This window comes from Myotis lucifugus, unplaced genomic scaffold, assembly GCF_000147115.1.
Source record: "Myotis lucifugus unplaced genomic scaffold, Myoluc2.0 scaffold_12, whole genome shotgun sequence".
Taxonomy (NCBI): domain Eukaryota; kingdom Metazoa; phylum Chordata; class Mammalia; order Chiroptera; family Vespertilionidae; genus Myotis; species Myotis lucifugus.
In genome coordinates, this window is record NW_005871060.1 from 9,948,941 (window position 1) to 9,968,194 (window position 19,254).

A 19,254-nucleotide genomic window follows, 5' to 3' on the forward strand; every position below is an offset into this window, starting at 1 on the left:
AGGTGATGTTCTGTGAGGATCCAAATTTGCTTCCTTAAACTGTAAAGACTTTGAATACAGTAGTTAAAAGAGTTGTATCAACTACAAGTCACAACTGGGCCTTTTAGCAATAACACTCTTAGGCAAAGACAGGCTCAGAGAGAGAGGGTGGGTGTTAAGATTTCTCTCTCATGGCAGGGATGGAGGTGGAAAAACAAATGTTCAGACCTTTGAAGTGAAAACAATGTCTGCATCTACATTATTGTCTACTGAAGTTTGAACGGCCGAAATTTTGAGTTGAGTCATGAGTCAAAGAGGAGAGATGGCTTGAATAGTGTATTTGTCATCTATTGCTAATTATCACAACATTTAGAAACTTAAAATAACATTTATTATTTCACAGTTTCTGTGCATCAAGCATTATGGTGAAGCTTCACTGTGTGGCTCTGGCTCAGGGTCTCTGGTGAGGTTGGAGTCAAAATGTTCGCTGGGGCTGCGGTCATCTCATGCTTGACTGGGGAAGGAAGAGTTCAAGATGGCGCACTCATAGCTGTTGGGTGGGGCCTCAGTTCCTTGTCATAGGGGCCTCTCCACAGAGCTGCTCGAGTGTTTTCATAACATGTGAGTTGGCTTCCCCCAGAATGAGCGATCTGAGAGAGAAGGCCAGGCGAAAGCTGCAATGCCTTTTCCCTGATCTGGGCGGTCAACACTGTCACCCCCACCACATTCTATTTGTCAGAAGTCAGTCACTAAGTCTGGCCCATACTCATGGGGAGGGGAAATAGGTTCTGGATTTTGAGAGAGAGGAGGACTAGAAAAGGATTTGTGTAGATATTTGAAAATCATTCCAGTTAGGTTAGACATTTTGTGTGTGTGTGTGTGTGTGTGTGTGTGTGTGATTTAATGTTTAGAATTAAATTAGAAAGGCCTTGAAATAGCCCATCTTCCAAACCTTCATTTGACATAAAATAAAATTTATACTGAGTTTCAAAGATTTCACCAAAACTCATAACTGTTAGTAAAAGAAATGTGACAAGAGTCCTATTTGTCTGGATCCCAGACTCCTGCTTTTTCCATTTCAAACTACATGAGTTTTAAAAAAATACATTTTATTGCCCTGGCTGGTGTGGCTCAGTTGGGAGGAGTGTCATCCCATGTACCAGAAGGTCACAGGTTCAATTCCCGGTCAGGGCACATATGGTAGGTAACCTATCAATGTATCTTTCTCACACTAATGTTTCTCTCTCTCTTTTCCTTCCTCCCTCTCTAAAGTCAATCACACACACATACACGCACACCAACCATTTGGAATAGAGTGAAAGTTTGCTAAATTAGTTTCAAGAAGGCCTAGAAAAATTTATGACAAGTCTCCATGGTCAGACAGCAAGGCAAATACACCCAGAAAGAGGAGCCAGAGGCATCCAGCAAGGCAGATCACACAAGGTCCTAAGGTAAAAACAAAATATCTCCTCTGTCGAAGCATTTCTTAACTTCACTGCCCCAACAAATACCATTGGTGGCTCTTCCTCTGTGTTCTCACTGTACATCCTTCTTTTTCAGGACCTTTAGCATGTCATATCCTCTCTTTTGACATGTCTGCTTCCTCCACCTTCCAGTACCTGACTGTCTTGTTCATTATATGTTCTCAGTACTTAGCACAGTGTCTAGTTCAGGATAGGCACGATTGACACAACATGTAATAACAATGATAACATTGTTTTATTTAATTACTGAGTGCATTTGTCCTTTCCAAAAAGAAAAATAGTTGACATTAACCTAGCACTTAAAAAGGAGGAAAGTTGTTTTTTTAAAATTTTTATTATTATACGACTATCTGCTGTGTGATTACAGGTTCCACAAACTTCCCAGTCAGACTATATTTTTTAAATTTATTGATTGACTGTTAAAATGGAGATGTACTTGACGTCTAACACTGTGTAAGTTTAAGGTGTACAGTCTATTGATTTGATACATTTATGTTGCAATATGATTGCCATTGTAGTGTTATCTAACACTCTGTCTTGGCATATGATTAACGTTTTTTTCTAGTGGTGGGAACCATTACGATCTAGTCTCTTACTAAGTTTCTGTTAATAATACAGTTTTGTTCTCTTTGGGACAAATTCTCACATAAAAATCAAACAATCATTTTTATTTTTAATTATTATTTGGCTTCTTTGTCTGTGGCACTTCTTGCCCAGTTGAAAGAGACATAAATAACAGTAAACTTGACAATCTCTAAGTGAAAAAGATGGTACTTCTCTTGATCACCACCAGGTGTCCTCTGTCAGTTATTCTAATCTATTTCAAAAAATGTTTGCTTGACTTCTATCCTCTGGTTGATTTCTGTAAGACTTCACAAGCAGATATATTTTAATTACTTTTATAATCACTTTTAGAACAGGTTGATAAAGGCAGAATTCAAAATTGTGAGCTAGTCTGAATTAACTGAAAAGGTATATGGAGGCCATAAAAGATGGTCGAACTTTGAAAAGAAGTTTTTTGAATTATTAAACTTTTTTAGTGATATAGTTTTCCCAGAATAATTAATAATTGCTTTTTGTTTCTCCCCCTTATAACCAGTATCTTTACTCCACGTATTTATATATTTCTTCATCTATAGATTCTATAGAGAAGGAAGGGGAAAAAAAGATCATTTAAACTAAACTGTGTCTATTTCATGTTTCTGGCTTTGAAAATTGTCTTTCATGCTATGTGCTCTTCCAGAAATAGAAATAATTGGATACTTTCGTAAGTTAAATAAAAGTATGTCTGAGTATTTCAGAACAGCAAAGGATAATAAATTGTAGTAATAATTGGCTGCGCGTGGGCAAGGAATGCTCAGTAAGTACCTCAAAGTTACAAGTTTTTCACATTTTGCTGAAGCCAATTTTAATTTAGGGATTTAGGATAGGATAGGAGACTTTTTGAAAGAGTTTCACCTAGGCACATTTAGTTAAACCTTGTAACTCATGGACTATTTTTGGCATAAATTATTTTATAATTCCCTTTCTTTATTCAAATTTCAGCCCTAGAATCTAATATAAAAATTAATGTTTATTAAATTCAGAACTCCCTCAACTTTTCTTTTTCTGTTTCTTCACACTTTATAACTTTAGGATATAGTCTCCTAGAATATGATTTTCCACCTGATGAAAAACCTCTGTATCAAGTTCTCTTCTTACTCCTAATTTTCTAGTTTTCTTAAATCTGAAATATATTAAATCACAAACAGCTTATAGAGAAAGGTAAAGCATAACATTGTATTTCTCATTACCCTTAAATGTTAATGAATTTAATGGGACATTTTAAATAATACTTGGATTATATAGAAATCAGGGAATTAAAAGCATGAATATGCTGGGATACATAAGTTGATACAGAATGGCTCTACGCATGTGTTTCATGTATATAACTGGTCAAATAGAGCCACCATCATTGTGAAAATGTTCTGTATTGAATTCTGCTATTCTTTATATCTTACATCTGTCCTAACTGTTCTCTTATCTGCCATTTCCACTTAAGTCTTTTTATCCATATATAATCCCTTCTTAGGTTTTCTCTCCCCTAGACTAAGCACTCTCAAATCTTGCATCTGTTGCTTGTAGAGTTTCATTCATAGACTCTGCCCCATTTATGGATGCTTCAGGTCCACTTAGTTAAATACAATGTCCATGTCAAGATAATGTGTGTATTTTTTTTAATGAGACTGCTGCTGAGTTGATAGACAGCATTAAAGAGTGAAATGATGTTATTTATTATGACAAAAATTGGTCAAGAAGTTTAAAGTGACAATTAGACTGTAAATGATCATGTGAAATCACAGCAAGTGTAGGTAGCAAGCCACATTATAGATTTAAAAAAGCCAGAGTTAAGAAGTTGGCAGTTCAATCTGACAGATCCGCAGCTAGAACCAGGGGTTCAAGAACACCAGAGAGGGCTAGGAAAATGAACAAGGACTGTTGTCCAGGCAACCAGAGTGAGGAGAGTGTGTGAAGCAGGACACAGTGCACAGGTCACCAGTAAACTGCTTTATAGTCATCATTTTTTTTTAATGGTGTGGGAGCATTCGATTTATACAGAATAGATATGGAAAAATTATTCTAATAATCCCTGACATTTCTTTTTCACAAGGTAAATGTTTCATAGTATATAAATTATAGATACTCATTTAGAAAGCTCAAAATTCAGAAAACTATATAAAATAGGAAAAATTACCTGAACACCACACTTACCATCTGGTATTTTCTTCAGTGGATCTCCCTTATGCATAAACACAGAAACATGTTTATGTTATACATTTGGGTCAAAACAAATATACTGTTTTTTAATGAACACTTTAACTTTTCATACTGTTTTTCTAAACTCTCTTTCTTTCCTCTTCATTCCTGTCCTTTGCTCCACCTCTAGGTGATCCTTGTTGTAAGCCTCAGGGGTACCTTTCCATATATATATGAAGTTTTAATTTAGTCATTGCGTGTTCTGCGAAAGTAGGATTATATTATATACATGTTTCTACAAGTTGATGTTGTCCTTGAAACTCCTCCAGTTCATTTGCTGGGCTCTAGTGCATTCTTTCTTATGGCTGTATGATATCCTGTGGTAGGAATGTATCACAATCTTTTAAACTGTTCTTGTGCTGCGTACTTTTCTCTTTGTTTCAGCCTTTTGTCATGATAAATGTGGAATAATCATCCTGACATAATAGCCTCGCTCACTGATGTTTTATTTCTATGGGGTAATTTCCCAGGAGTGGGGTGGCTGGGCTTACAGATATGTACATTTTAAATATTTAATAGATACTGCCAGATGGTTTTCTAAAAAGCCTGCAACAATTCACATTTTCACCTTTTTTCTACATGCCTGCCAATAGTGGGTGTTATTGCTGTTTTATTTCTAGCAGTCTGATGGGCGAGCTGTGATAACTGTTTTACTATAATCTGCATTTTTAACTACTAGGAACTGCCTACTCATATCTGTGGTTCTTTTTTTTTAATATATGTGGAAGTATTAGGATTAAAAAAATAATTTAATATATATTTTCTTGCATCATCAGGAATAGATGTAATATGTGAAGGAAGATAAAACTGTTAAATATACTCTTTGTAATAATAAACATTCCATCAACCTCTTTGATATTACTTAACCCTGAGGCAATTAGTGAGTATGTTACAAAGCCAGTCTATCAACATCCCGGGAGCACAGATGGGCAGCCTTAGGGGAATTCATTCACGGAGGGAAAACTAAAGCTCAAAAAACATCTGTTCTATGGGATATACATAATTTTAAAAATAATAAATGGTTGGGGTAGATGGCTTAAAGATAGAAGGAAGCAATTACATGGGTGGTAGGTGAATGTAGTTACACTCAATACAAAATGCCAAATCCTGAGAGGGAGATCCATTGAACATTTGAGACCTCGTTGGCATGAAAGTCCATGACACAGAAGCTAAGGTGAGAATACGAACATTCTGATTTAGAGAGTGCATATTTGTGCAGAGGCTCCTTTTGAAGGCCTTACTCCCAGTCTTCTCTAATTCTGCTCCAAAGCCAACATTTCTCAGTATGGTTCCTGTTAGCATGAGACCTGAGGTGGCCATTTGATTTCTTATCTTTAAGGCCAGTACTTTCTTCTATTACCTTGATGATGGCTTTTTGCAAAAATAATTAAAATTTGTTTTAGGCCAAATGTTAGACGGAATTATTATTTATTCTGAACCCCTTATCAGTTCAAATGTCCACATTAAAGTCTCAAAGGTTAATACACTCATGTATTTTGAGTCAATCCAAAGTTAATTTTTCAAAATCAGTTTGGCCATCTGGATTCCTCAACAGTGATAACATGCCTTTCACACTGCTGAGGGTTCCTTCAGCTATGGTAATTCAAATATCTCTAAAGTATTGCTTTCATACTCAGCATGATAGAATTTTAAGTAGGGAGATAAACTGAATAGAAATTGAATGGATTAATTTTTTTTAAAAAAACAAGCTCCCCTTAAATTATAGGTTTTGAGTGAAGATTGAAAGCAAACCTTCACACATGGATCCCCATACCAAAGGGTAGAAAACACAGGAGCAAGGCATTTCAGGAAATTTTCTGATTACTAGTTGACCACTAAGTTACACTGCTACAAGCTTAAAAATAAAAACACAATATATCAGACATGCCAAGAAATTATAAAATGGATTCTCCCAGCATTAGCTGATTCAAGAGTGAAAATGGACCAGTTGAGAGAGAAAATGATTTCAACAAGAATAAGGAAAGGGAGTGGAAAGATGTTTTTCTTTATCTTAAGCCAAGTAAGGACTCTTCCCAAAAGGCTGCCTAGAGGAAGAAAGTAATACAGCACCTCCGGGCCCGAGGAAGAGTCAGAATCAGTGAGCCAGAGGATGCAATCACACAACCTGCTGAGAGTCCCAATGCCGGATGGTAATGTATAAAGCATACTCTAGTCCTATCTTCCTCTGGGACAACTACTGAGTTGGAAATGGCAGCTAAAAAAATGATGCCGGAGCTGGCAGGATACAGAAAGAAGCTCTTTTTTCTAGGACCAGGCCCCATCTTCTACTTCCAGCTTTGAGTCCTGAAGGAATGCTAAGTTGGGGGAACAGATAATGGAATAAAAGTTTGGTATCACTAACAGTGAAGCCAAACTGGAGGTTAAGGTTAAGGACACAGTCCTCTGGATGGCCAAGTCTATTCAAGACTTCTGACAGCAACTGTAAAGAGTGTACTGAGCTGCAGAGTCAGAAGGAATAGTCCCCACAAGACTGCCTTCACTTTAGATGCCAGCTGCAAGTTCTTCAGAGTCACCCTCACTTCTGACCAGCTGCCCCCAGATTGTCAAACTGCCAGGTTCAATAATTCATTAGAACAACTCAGAAAATTCAGGAAAAGACCATACATAAGACTACAGGGATTTGTTGTTGTTGTTTGTTTGTTTTTAATCCTTACTTGAGGATATTTTTTTCATTGATTTTTAGAGAGTGAAAAGGAGGGAGGGAAGGAGGGAGGGAGGAGGAAGAGAGAAAGAGAAAAAAAGAGAAAGAGAAACATGGCCCAGAGAGAGATACATTAATTGGTTGCCTCTCAGGGGCAGGGATCAAACCTGCAACCAAGATATGTTCCCTTGACCAGGAATTGAACCCATGACCCTGGTATCCAAAAGCTGACACTCTAACCACTGAGAAAAACTGGCCAGGGCAAGACTACGGTTTTATTATAACAAAGGGAGACACATTAGAACCAGCTGAAGGAAGAGACATAAGGGGGACTCTGGAACTGGGAGTTCCAAACTCAAGACTCCCATGTCCTTAGGGACATGGTTACTCTCTTGACATTGGTAGTGTGTGACAATAAGCACATAAATTATTGCCAACCCAGAGAGCTTGCCTGACTTTGATGTCCGGAGAGTTTATTGAAGCTTCATTATGTAGGCAGCATTGATTGAATTATGGGCCAAGTAGTTGAACTGGGTCTCCAGCCCCTCCTGGTTGGAGGTCAGCCTGATATATCACCTGGCTCAAAGTTCCAACCTTCTAATTAATGACATGGTTGTCTTTCTGACATGGCCAGTCCCCATCCTAAGACTATAGAGATGGCCCTGCGCACCCTAAGCCATAACATTAGCATAAACTATTAGGTGTGGTCCAGGGCCCATCGTGAATAACAAAGACACTTATTACCTGCATATCACTGTTCAGGAGTTGACACTTTCTGGACACTTCCTTTCTATGCTCATCTATACTAATAAAAGAGTAATATGCTAATTAGATCAGGAGACCTTCTGGAGACCTTCCGGATGTCCTTCCAGACAAAGCCGGGGGCTTGGCTGGCCTGCAAACTGCCCCCAAATGGCCCTCAGCCCCTCTCCCAGGCTGGCCACACCCCCAGTGGGGACCCCCACCCTGATGGAGGTGTGGCCAGCCTGCAAATGGCCTTCAGCCCCTTGCCTAGGCCGGCCCCACCCTCAAGAGGACTCCCACCCTAATCCTGGACCCCCTTCAGGGCAGATCAGCTGGCCCTCAACTGTGCACCAGGCCTCTATACTAATAAAAGGGTAATATGCTAATTAGACCAGACATCCTTCCAAACAAAGCCATAGTGGCAGGGCCAAGGCAGAGGCAGTTAGGGGTGATCAGGCCAGAAGGGGAGAGCAGTTAGGGGGTTAAGGCTGGCGGGGTAGAGTAGTTAGGGAGATCAGGTCGGTGGGGGAGAGCAGTTAGGTGGTCAGGCAGGCAGGGGAGGGCAGTTAGGGGGATTAGGCCAACAGGGGAGAGCAGTTAGGGGAATCAGGCTGGCAGGAGAGGGCAGTTAGGGGGATCAGAATGGCTGGGGAGGGCAGTTAGGGGGATCAAGTTGGCGGGGGAGAGCAGTTAGGGGAATCAGGCTGGCAGGGGAGGGCAGCTAGGGGGATCAGTCTGGCAGGCAGGTGAGCAGTTAGGAGCCAGCAGTCCCAGATTGTGAGAGGGATGTCCCATATTAGAGAGGGTGCAGGCTGGGCTGAGGGACACCCCCCACTCCCGTGCATGAATTTCATGCACCGGGCCTCTAGTTTCTACATAAGATAGTTGCCTCTTCTCAGAGCATAGGCTCATCGATGCAGATGGATTAAAGTATTTATTTGTTCCAGGTGAAATTTTAAGAAGGACTTATTCTCTGAAAATGATGGACCTAATCTAAATGCTGGATGCTTCAGGTGCAGAAGCAGAATTCTTAGAACAGAATCACTTTTCCTAGTTGGAACCAATTTGATTTCCTATCCTTCAGTAGCTTTATGAGACAGACGATGCAGAGTTTAAAAGGTCGGACACTGCCTGGGTTTATAGCTCCATCACTTATTAGCTATGTGATCTAATGAAAGTTAGTTAAGCTGGTTATGCTTAATAAAGTTATCTACCTCATAGATTTGTTGTAAGGATGAAATGAGACAATGTATGTAAAGTGTTCCTCCTGGTGTCTCCCATATGCTAAATGCTCACAAAATGTTAGCTATTATTATTCCTGTTTCTGTATCATTTTGAAGCACTTGAGAATACTAATGAATAGAATAGAATTCATTTTTACTTTCAAAGTTCAAGAAATATATTGGGTTCAAATAGCAAAGGTTAAATAATTACTAGATTGGTGCCACCTAAAGAAGCATGTGTTTTCTGGGTATCCAGGGGTTTGGCCCCAGGTGTTTTAATTTTTAATTTAATTATTATTTTTATTAGATGCTGCAAATAGTGCTCTACATAATAGGATGGGGCTGACTAGTGATTTGGATACTTGGTGCATGCTTGCTAATGGGAAGGGAGTAATACTGTTTTGTACATGATAAAATATAAAATTAGTTTTTGTATTGGCGTTTGCATTATTAAGAACATTATTATGGCCCAAGGAGTTGCACTAGGCCAGGGGTGGGCAACCTTTTTGTGAGTGCGTGCCAAAACCAGCAAAATCTCTGACTCAAAATTCTTCTGCGTGCCAACCCTAATTTTTTGAGAACATGTTACGCCTACTTGATATCTCTTACGGTGTACGTATGTGAAGAACCTTGAAGAAATAATAAAATTCATTCAAACGACAAAAACACAGTATATGATGGTGAAAAATACATTTATTTTTTAATGTATACATGTACACTGATAGTCTGACAGAAAACTTTATGACTTCATTTGATATTATCAGTGGGACTTTTGCTGCTGCATCACTGATGACAGAGATTTTACATCAGGTTTATATTTCATGACCTTCAGAGATATGCAGAAGCTACTACTTTCATCCGTCAAGCTACTCCTATTACGAGACTTAACAAAATTCATCACTGAGAACAAAGATTCACAAGCGTATGTGGATGAAACCAAAACACTGGCCAGATCTAGGAAGGCAGGGAGAGTTAAGGCAGAGGCATAGAAATTGCTCTTCCCCTCTCTCGTCAATCCATGTCTATGGTCTTTTAAGATAACTTGTTATGTAAAATTATTTATTTATCTAAGATGCACCTACACTAAATTTATCTGAAAAATAAAAAATCGATATTAAGAAAAAAATTGAAATGGAAGATTATAAGAGAGGGTTTCGCGTGCCAGCAAAAGTTACTGGCGTGCTATGTTTGGCACATGTGCCAGGGGTTGCCCACCCCTGTACGAGGCCATAATAATGTTCCCCTGCCTCTTATCCCTGGTGCATGTTAAATGAGTGGTTAAATTTCTGTGTTTCTAGTCCCAGTGCAATTTTTAATGTCTACTCTTTGCCCAGTTCAAATTGATGTTAGAGTCAATATTTACCTTAAAATGTAAATTGTGATTAATTATTTGAAGGGAAATGTATGTACTGTGATGGCATAAGTACAATAAGTGCAAATATCATGAATTATTTTCATGTTGGATATTCACTCTATTCCTGATCCCATGGAGGTGAAATGGCTAAGTCCCAGCCTTATTGCTTCCCTTTGTAGAGTCAATATATAGTATTCCTGGAAATGCACAAAGTAAATGTTTTCCCATTTAATTTTCCTGCCAATTTAATAATGGCTGCCTTTAAAAAGTGGTTTAGAAATGTATACGGGAAGAGAAAGCCTTTCAGAAAATTTCATGCAGGGACTGTATCATTAAAATGAGTAGAAATGAGGAATTTTGCAGCTAGGTATTAGATTCTTGAGCCATTTTGTAGCCCTGTTACCTAACATGATGAAACGGGAAATTTGGTCTGGAAACCTGCGGTGTTCCCCTGGGCAGGATGGTTTCCGGGCTCTTGTCCAGTGGAGTCGAAGAATGAAACCACAGATGAAAGGTGGTATAGCAAAGGTGGAAATTTATTGAGAAACAAGCACAGACTCCCACGTGGGGAGGGGGAAAGAGTTCCACTGAGTCCCTTTTCCCTATGGTTTATAAAGGCTGCAGATCTTTGTGCCTTGATATCCTCTCTGATTGGTCACTATCCCCTTCTGATTTGGTCACTGTAGCAACTCCTGAGCTTAAAGGTCAAACCTCATGTGAGGTATGTGAGGCTCCCTCCTTCTTTTCCCTTATTGTTTCCCTATTCTCTCTGAGCTTTTCTTCCTCTTTCTTTGAATGAGGGGTTTCCTTCCCTTTATTCTGTAAATGTGTACCTTTTGCTACTCTCAGTTCCCTTGTCTTACGGAAATGTAACTTCCACTGCTCCCAGTTCCCTTGTCAGCTCTGTAGCTCTGTGCTTTTTCCATGGACTCCTTAATTTCTAAAATTTTCCTAAACCTGCCTATTTCACCCCTAAAAACTCCTATTTTACCCCTAAAACTCCTTTCAGTGGTATCCTGTTCATAGTGAGCTCAGTAAAAATATCTGTTAATTATGATGTGTTACCATTTAAAAGCTATTTTCAGGTTGGTTGACTGATATTGCTCTGACACTTATGAAATTCCTTAGCAATAGAGCCTAGGCATGCTTTTTGACTTTCTCTTAGAAGCTGTGGTTAGAACAGCAGCTCTCTTCAGATCAGTTGCTAAATATTTCATCTACTTTCAGGAAATCAGACTAAAACCCACTTCACTGCTCTTCAAGTTGTGGCTCTTGCCAGGCCTTCAGGGATGCCAGACTGTGACTACTATCGAGACCACAGCATTCTAAAGGGATATTTAAATGTCATATATTAGCTTATTATATGGCAGGAGTGGGGATACTTCTCTTATTTCTACCTTAAATAAGAAGAATATAAACAGAGGAGAAAATGTAAATTCATAAAAGTAAAACTTTCTGATAGACTATTGCTAATAATATTCAGAAATGCCCCATGTATAATGAAACCTCTCAGATACAGACAACAGGTGGTTACCAAAGGGAAAGGGAGTAGGGGGAGGATAGAGTAAAAGGGGGTCAAAGGTATGGTGGTGAGGGAAGGAGACTAGACTTCCAAGTGATGAGCATCCAATGTATACAAGATGTCATATTATAAAGTTGTACCCCTGAAACTTATATAACTCTATTAACCAATGTTATCCCAATATATTTATTTAAAATTTTAAAAAAGAATTAGGAAGTAAAATGAAGGTATCTGGTTTCCTTTTCAGGAATAGAAAGGATTAAAATAGCACTATTGATTTTTGTTTGAAGAACTACGCAGGTTAATTTTGGTTGTAAGAAGAAATAGGCAAAGATACAACAAAACTGAAGATACAACAAAATTACCTCTATACATCTGTCTATATTTTGATTTTAGTAGGAATTTCTTTAAATTGTCCTTACCAAGTTCAGTCCTGCAGAGCATTTCTACTGCCTACCTAATTTTCCATTTATTCTAATGCAGGGGTGGGTCAAAAGTAGGTTTACAGTTGTGAGTACACAAAACACAGTTTATTCTTATATTATTTATTAATTATTGTATTACTTTTCATATGAACTGTAAATCTACAGTTCTTATATTTTTGCTGAATTGAAACAGTTCTTTCAGGCTGAGCAATTTTTTATAAATACATTATTTAATACCATTTTCTTCTAACTTAGTTATGTAATATTTCTTATGAACAAAAGTGCTACCCTGAAAAGGTAACAATTATATGAGGATCCTCAAGCTGGAGCAAGACTTCTCCCCACACCTACTCTCTTTTGCTCTCTTCAGAGACTTCTGCCTGGGCTCTTGCTAAACGATTGGCTTTTGTTACTTAAAGGGTCAGAGTCACTTCTCATCACATCCAGAAAAGCTTCTATTCTGTGCTTGCAGCTTTCATTTCTTTGAAGCCTCTGTGCACTGTTTCCACTTGACCAACACCACAGGGAGTTCAATTATCAAGCAATCACTCCCTTCTGAGAATTCTTAAAGAAAAACACTCCCATTCTGAGATCAGATAGCAGATGCAATAAGTTTCCCATTTGCTCTGTAGGATGCTAAACAATGTCAACTTGAATTCTCCCTAGTGCATGGTTGAAAGTGAGTTATAGAATGGACAGGGTACATCCAGATAATGTCAATGGAGGCGAATTTGCTAATCTATCCTTGTGTTATTTCTAGTTGTTAGTGGACTTATTTCTCTCTCTGCCCAGGGCAATCCTGAGCCATTCCTTGTGGCTCAACATCAGTATACTCCAATGCTTCCTGTCAACAGGGCTAATGTCTTATTAAAACACACACACACACACACACACACACACACACGTAACTGTGGGGTGGGGACATCTTGTGATGTACCATGCTACATTTGTTGAAATCAACATTTATTGAAACAAATGTGCTATGAAATGGTGATTGCTAATATTGAGATTTATATTCCAACAGATTTTTGAAAACAAAGGGGAAAAAGACACTATTATTTGTTCAGGGTCCATTCTACGTCAGGTGTTTGTTTTGTTGTTACATTTAATCATTACCACAAGTCCTGTAAGATACATGTTTGTGATTCACACTTTACAGAGGAGAAAAGGGCTCCAGTGCCCTGAAGACCTTGCCTGATGCCACACACAGGAGTCAGTGCATGAACCTCATTCTGTGCTCATTTTAGTGACCTCTTCATGTAACAACATCATTTAAGTGGTAGAAAGATAAGTCTATCTCATAATAGTTAGAGATTATAAAATCAGATTTTTGGTTATTGTCTGCAAATCTGAAAATATAGAACATAAAATTCATAGATAAGAGTACTATGTTCATTCTTATGTGAAGAATAGAATTAAAATTGAGGATACCGACCAAAAAGTAGAGTTGCTTTTGTTTCCAGGCTATTTCAATGGGAACAGAGCTAAATGTTGAATGAGAATCAGCTCTTTAGTATTTTCTTAGGAAATAGATCATATGATTAATCTTCTAATGTAGTGAGTAGAGTGAAAGTGTATACTCATACACACACACACACACACACACACACACACACACACACTTTAGAGGTACACATCACATAAGTATCGAATTCCAAACACCCACTCACATAGAGTTGTAATGATGAGTGTGAAATCTAAAATTCGACTGTCCGGATCATGCCCTGGTACCACCACTTAATAGATGAACAACTTTGGAAAAATCATGTAGGCATTTAGCATGGATTTTCCTCTTTTATAAAGTGGAGATAATAAAATCTGATATATGTGTATCAGATAAGATGCATATATTTTAAAGCAACAGAAATGCCAACTCAAAAAAAGGAAATTTTATCTGCATGGAATTGAATATTCCTAAAGCAGTTCTGGCTTGACATGTGACTTCATCCAGGACTCAAACACAGTCATCAGAATCCATCTCTAGGATCTGATTCCCTTTTATGTTGCCTTCAAACTCAGACATAGAGTGGGTTTCTGCTAAATATCGACTATAGGAGTTTCAGGCCCCAAATCCTTATGCCCAGTGGAGAACATGCAAATTTATGCACTAAAAGTCTCAGAACAGGTGCTAAGGCTCATATTATTGAACTAGCTTACCTTACATGTTTATCCCTAAATCAATTACTGTGGCCAGTTGATAATATACTCTGAGTGGCTTGAGGCATTAAATTCTTAAGAGAAGACTGGACTAAAGATAGGCATTTTGTACCTATCAGTATATGGAGGGTATTCAACTCATGGGATTAGGTACAGTCATCGAGGGAGTGTAGATAGAGAACAGGGGTTGAAGCATTATACACTTTAAGATATTGAGAGAGGAAGAACCAAAAAAGGATGCCATGAAGGAAAAGTCAAATGAGGTAGGATAAAAATCTAGAGATTTCTAAAAGCCAAATTAATATTTTTTTCTAGAAGTAGAGAATGGTAATTGAGTCAGATATCACTGATAGATTATACAAGAGCAAGACCAATACAGAGCAAACAGGAGGTCATTGATAACAATTTTAGTTGCATGGTCTGAGCAAAAAACTGATTGGAGTGGGTTTAGAAAAAGGAGAGAAATTGGAAAAAGAAAGATTAGACAACTTTTTCAAGGGGGCAAAAGGATCAGAGTAGTGACTGGCAAAGAAAGTGGAGACATAAACAGATTTTTCTAAGATGGGAGAAATAACACTATATTAAAATGAGAATAATGATGATCGATTAAGAATAAAAAAAAGTTAATGATGGAGAGGTGGGGGACTTGCTGATGTAATGTTTTAAAGGAGGTGAAAAGATGCGAGATCTAGAAGAAACTGCTGTGGGGTAGGAGCATGAAAAATTCACCTGTAGTGAGTGGATGGAAGAAAGGGTGGTGGTAGGTTCTGAGACTGCTAGGTGGTTAGACAGAGTGGTAGAAATCTGTGAACTTCTCCCTCTGACTTTTTCAGTTTCTTGGTGAAGCAAGACAAAAGATCATAAGCTGAAAATGAGAACAAGGGAGGAGGTATTGAGAGTTTGAAGAGAAGGGAAAAAAGTAAAATTGCATGCTTTTTTTAGGACAGCTGGAGGATAAATGGACATGGAGGATAAAGAATAGGATGCCTGCCCAGCCAATGTGGCTTAGTGGTTGGGTGTCAACCTATGAACCAGGACGTCAAGGTTCAATTTCCAGCCAGGGCACATACCTAAGTTGCAAGCTCAATCCCTAGTTAAGGGCATGCAGGAGGCAGCCAATCAATGATTCTCTCTCATCATTCGTGGTTTCTATCTCTCTCTCACCCCCCCCTTCCTCTCTGTAATCAATATATAGATAAAAGATGCCTGAACAGCATTTTAAGGGCTCGGTGGCAGCTATTTCATTTAAAAGATACCAGTAAGCTTAGTTGTATGCTTATCCTCAGTTACATTTAACTTCTTAGGTATAGGCACAGAGTTGACAAAGAGTTACATTTAGCCGGGACTGTGGTATTAGCACTATGGATTAGTGGAAAAGAGGCAAGGGAATCAAGGGATTGAGGGATTTGATGCTACTTTCTTGGCTTGAACAACTATTTTCTGTTACTAAAATTGTTGAAACATTCTCCTAAATGACATCCTTGCCTTCATTTTGCTTCTCTCAACTTTCTTCTCCCCACTATTAGGCAGAGTGGTTTTTCTGAAGAAAAAATTTGATATCAATCGCATTTAAAAGTCTTTAATGGATACCCATTGTCTTAAGAATAAAGTCCAACGTTAAAGTCAACCAGAATTAATGGGTTTCAATTCTATGCTCTTTCTAACCTCTGGAACAATCACTCTCATTTTCAGCTCACACTCTTCCCTGGGTTACTCCCCTTCATTCTACAGGACTCAGTTAAAACATTGATTATCCAGGTGGTCTTTTCTACAGTCCTAAAGTTGTTTGTGCCCATAAGATGTTTTTGCTCAGAAGATTCCTTTTGAAGAGTGTTTCTGACTTATTTAAAATTTTTTTAAATGTCTTAGAGTACTACTAATTTAGATTTTAGGTTAATCCCAATTTTTATAAAATAGAGTGCATAGTTCTTTCTATACCCACATCTCTGACATGCAGGACCTCATACGTGCCCTCAAATAACTTTTAATCTCAGGGGACACAGATATCAACAGATAATTATTAAATCATGGGGGAGGTGCAATATATATATATAGTGTTTCTAGATTATAATTCTAGTTTATTGCCTATTGTTTTCATGTATATTGATTGTATTAGTCAAACTGAAATGTAAACTCTTTGCACACAAAGTACTTATTTCCTTGGTGTCGTCCCTCATTTCTGCTTACTGTCTGGTACAGGGTCTGTCTACCAAGACTTTAATAAAACCTACTGATAGGGTGGGGCTAATCTACTGATTTCTATTTCCTGTAAAACAATGAATGTATGGCTATTCCCAGCAAGAAATGTAAAGCACTTCTGAATTAGAATACTTTTAACCCTATTAGAAATTATAAAAACTAATTTGAAAGGAAATCTTAGACTTGAAGTGAGATGATATTAATAATACCTAACCCTGATCCATGTGCTCCTAAAGTACTTAATTTATACTATCTAATTTAATGGTCACAGCAATCCATTTCTGTTATTATTTTTACAATGCTAAAGTACAGAGACTTTACAGAACCTTTCAATATTCCACATCCAAAAAATTATGGAGTTGGGATATGAACCCAGGTAGTCTAACTTAGATGCATGTTTAAACAAATTACTATAATCTCCCTTTTGATCTCGTTCAGGTCCAAGTCAGTAGACAAAAACAACTTTTAAGGCTCTGCTTTTTATTTGTCTTATATTTTTCAAAAATTTATTTTAGGCAAGAGAATTGTTTCTGGATAGGAACAGAGATATTTCCTTATATTTTACTAGAGGCCTGGTGCACAAAATTTGTGCACTCGGGGAAGGGGGGGGAAGGTCCCTTAGTCTAGCCTGTGCCCTCTAGCAGTCCGGGAGCCCTCGGAGGATGTCCGACGGATGGCTTAGGCCCACTTCCCATGGCAGTCGGATATCCTTAGCTCTGCCGTGGAGGCGGGAGAGGCTCCCACCACCACCACTGCACTTGCCAGCTGTGAGCCCGGCTTCTGGCTGAGCGGCGCTCCCCCTGTGAGAGTGCACTGACCACCAGGGGGCAGCTCCTGCGTTGGGTGGGATCAGGCTAAAACTGGCTCTATAACATCCCCGAGGGGTTCCAGATTGTGAGAGCATGCGGGCCAGGCAAGGGATCCCATCGGTGCATGATCAGGGCTGGGGAGGGACACGGGAGGTTGGCCAGCCGGGGAGGGACCACAGGAGGGCTCCAGGGCACGTCTGGCCCATCTCACTCAGTCCCCATCAGCCAGACCCCAGCAGCAAGCTAACCTACCGGTTGGAGTGTCTGCCCCCTGGTGGTCAGTGCACGTCATAGCGAGCAGTTGAGCGGCTTTACTATATCATTAGCGTATTATGTTTTGATTGGTTGAGTGGATAACTGGATGACCGGACACTTAGCATATTAGGCTTTTATTATATAGGATACTAGTGCCCTGGTGCACAGATTCATGCACATTGAAAGGAAATTAATTAGAAGGTGGCTGGCGGGGCAGGGCTGGGCGAGACGGGCTGGACACACCCTGGAGCCACACTCCTGTGGTCCCTCCCTGGCCAGCTGCACCTGGGGCAATGCCGCAGCTTGAAAGGCATCTGCGGAGTAAGCAGGGTCCCTCTGGCAGGTGGGGTCCCTTGGCCTGACCTGCAGGGATTGGGCCAAAACCGGCTCTCTGATATCCCCTGAGGGGTCCCATTTTGCGAGAGGGCGGTTCTTAGGTGATGTGTCAGGCTCCCTTTTCTCTGGTTCTGGGGTGCATTATCTGAGAACCACCTCTGCCAAGTCACCACAGCTCAGCAGCTCCTGTGTTGAGCGGCTGCCCCCTGGTGCTCATTGTGCATCATAGCCTTTTATATATATAGATAGCACTCATATTTTTACCATCTTCTGACATTAAAATAATGGTAATGTACATGATCATTCACATTATCTCAAACTTCTAAGAAAATTAGAAGATCCAAATACCAGATTTTTCAGAAAAAAATTGAAAAGAATAATTTAATTGGAAAATAAAAAACTTAATCTGGATGAAATTTAATTTTGCATTTCTCTTAATGTAAAATTATTTTCTGCATCATAAGGTCAATCTGTTATGCAGTGATTAATGTCTAGGGCAATTTGTTTTCCATTACACAGAAGCTAATATTAGGTAACCTCTCCTAAGCAGACATGCCACGTTAAGCTTCTCTTTCAGAACTGGGCCAGGTCTCCAGAGAACCCAGTCTTCCTTATTTGGAGATGGATCTATAAATTGACTGATACTCACACATACCAAAAAGGCTTTTGGGAAAGTCTTTGAGAAGGTCAGTCTTCCCACCTGCCACTCACTAAAAGATAAATGAAGGAAAACAGCTTTTACAAAATACTTACTTTTTTGGGGTGAAAGTGTAAGTTCATAATCGCATATAAGATTTTGCTATAATTTTAGTATACATTACTCATGAATTTAGACTTAGGATTCATGTATTAGGAAAGCCCTACACCATACATTTTCCTTGTAATATTTATACTATCTTACAAATATTTCAGAATATAGTTTCACACATATGCAAGGAGACAGCCAGCTTGGCCTTTCAGTCAGCTAAAGGGCAAATGGAAAGCACTATTGCTTGTGAAAAGGACGAAGACGAAGAATGTGAGGATGATAAAGATTTTTAAAGAACAAATGGCAACTTAACAAGACAAGCAATGGTCAGTTGCAAAAGAATATCAGTAAAAAGCTATTGCCTTTGGAAACATCGGAGAAGTTTCTGCTTTAAAGTCTTAATCTTGTTAAGATAAGAATTCATCAATGAGCTCAGTGGTAAAATTGGATTATACTTTGACCCACGGTTGGATGAGTTGCAGAATGTCTTTCAGGACAAGAAATTAAATAAAAATAAATTAAGTTCTTCCTTGATGCAGGACATAAATATCCCCAGCTGCC